Raw genomic sequence first — 2,340 nt, forward strand, 5'->3', positions numbered from 1 at the left:
AAGCTGCTGGGTTTAAAAGCCCAAATTTCTGTTCCATATTATTGATTGTTTAATATTCAAGAGATGGCATTAAATAAACATGTGAGCAATTATGTAAAGTGTTTGGAAACAATCTGGTTAGTTCCAAAGCGCTTGGGCTATAAACAAAGCTTCAGCAAAGCAAGAGGTCTGGGTGATGTCTGAGGGTAGGGGACAGAGGCGCATGGCCAGTCTGCCTGTGTGCTCCCTCCCTGACTCGGTCTGGAGTTACGGATCTTCTTGGCCCCGGCAGAGTGAGGAAGTAGGAAGTGAGCTCAGGATCTTGGAGTTGCATGCTGGCTCTCCCACCTCCAGTGACTTATCTCTGGGTCTCAGTCTGCGAAAGGGTTAATTCACAACGCCTCCTGGGAAGGTCTGATGAAATGATGATTCTGAGCTCTGGCTCCGAGGATGTTCTTACAAAAGGTAAGTTGGGTCTGATACTAAAAGATGGGCAGTGTGACCTCTGTTGAAAATGGGAGCGAGGCATGGGCTTTGAGGTGTGTACACACACACACGCCCACACACACACACACACACACACACACACACACACACACACACACTTAAAGTAGGGGCTGCGAGCGTGAAAGATGTGCTTAATCCCAGCTAGAAGCCATAGAAATTCCTCCAAGCTGCCATATGGGCCAGATCTGGAAGGCTGAGTGACATTTTGACCTCAAAGAGAGGGCTGCCCCATTTAAATAACATGCATTAGGCACCTAGAATGTTTATTCATTCAACCAGCATTTATCGAGCACCCACTGTGCTCCAACTACTCTGCTAAGCACTTTACACAGATCATCTTTGCTTGACCTTCATCAGAATAAGATACTGTGCTGTCCTCATCTTACAGATGAGAGAACTGAGACTCAGTTCACCATGCGAAGTGATGCTGTCCTCCTTCTCTGTGTTCTATGCCATACTTCCCGTGCAAATCCAAAAGGGTTGTTGAGAAACTTTCCCAAACAAGCACAACAGTGCATAAATAGTTCATGTGTCCCTGCCAGGGTGGCAGGGGAAAGGGAGCTGTTGTCAAACCTGTTTTCCTGCACGGCTGAGCCTCCATTAGCAGCCTCCCAACAGTGCTCTCTTCCCAGATATACTCCTCCTCCAACCACAGCAAAACCCCAGTCTTCAACTCACCCCTCCACGTGTTCCAGTTAAATGAAAGGCGTCGGGGTTTGGCAAACGGGACCCATGTCTTGCTGGCTCTGGGGACTGGGTGACAAAGTTCAACTCTGAAAAAAGGGAGATGGCATTGATTAGGGGTGGGTGACTTGACAGGTACACAGGTCAGAAAGGAATAGGAAGGGAAGAATGGTATGGAATGTCTTCTATGTGCTGGTACTGGGCTAGGGCCAGTCAGGTGGGGATGGAAATAGAAAAGAAGCAGGGCACCCTTTCTCCCCACCTACCCCCGTAGGAGCTGATCCAACCATATGGGGACCCAGTTTTGCCTTCCCCATCAAAACCTGCCCGTTGGGCTTCACCCCTCCCAGGCCATATCTTAGAAGAGCAATCCACCCACTGGCAGGGGTGTCAAGATAGGATTTCTCTGTTCTGTCTGCTGGCTGGTATGGCCTATGAGGGTAGAGGGAATGTGGCAAAGTGGTCATGGGTGTGTGCTTTGAAGAAACAGAAGCCCTGGGCCAAGTGGCTTAAACTTTCTGTGCCTCTATTTCCCCATCTGTAGGGTAGACATAATAATACCTACTTTTACAAGTACTTGAATATGTGTGTAAGCCTATGCAGTTTTATCACGTGTGTAGTTTTATGTAACCACCACCACAATCATGACAGAACTGTTCTATTACCACAAGCTTCCTCAGGCCATCCCTGTATAGTCATACCCATTCCCTCCCCACTGTATCCCTAAGCCCTGGCAATCACGAATCTGTTCTTCATCTCTATACTGTTCTTTCAATGATGTTCTATAAATAGGATCATGCTATATGTAACCTTTTAGGATTAGCTTTTCTCACTCAGTATAATTCTCTGGAGATTCATTACGTTCTTGTGTGTGTCAATAGTTAATTCCTTTTTGTTGTTGAATACTATGCTATGATATAGATTTACTACAGTTTGTTTAACCATTCATCAATTAAAGAACATTTGGGTTATTTCCAGTTTTGGCCTATTATGAGTAAAGCTGCTATAAACATTTGTGTACAGGTATTTTGTGTGAACATACATTTTCATTATTTGTGATAAACGCCCAAAGTGCAATTGTTGGGTTGCATGGTAGTTAAAGGTTTGTGGTTTTTCATTTTTGTTTTTTAAAGAAACTTTCAAACTGTTTTCTAGAGTGGGTGTACCATT

General features: G+C 45.2%; 1 protein-coding gene across 1 annotated transcript in view; it reads right to left on the reverse strand.

The window, feature by feature from the left end:
• The window catches only part of ATP2B2 (ATPase plasma membrane Ca2+ transporting 2), a 209,665-nt gene extending 208,405 nt beyond the window's left edge, over nucleotides 1-1,260 (reverse strand). The window contains exon 1 of the mRNA XM_006917621.1: nucleotides 1,165-1,260. The gene's annotated coding sequence lies outside the window, so the exon portion shown is untranslated. The remainder of the gene's footprint in view (nucleotides 1-1,164) is intronic.
• Nucleotides 1,261-2,340: the final 1,080 nt, after the last annotated feature.

This window comes from Pteropus alecto, unplaced genomic scaffold (assembly GCF_000325575.1).
Source record: "Pteropus alecto unplaced genomic scaffold, ASM32557v1 scaffold75, whole genome shotgun sequence".
Classification (NCBI taxonomy): Eukaryota; Metazoa; Chordata; class Mammalia; order Chiroptera; family Pteropodidae; genus Pteropus; species Pteropus alecto.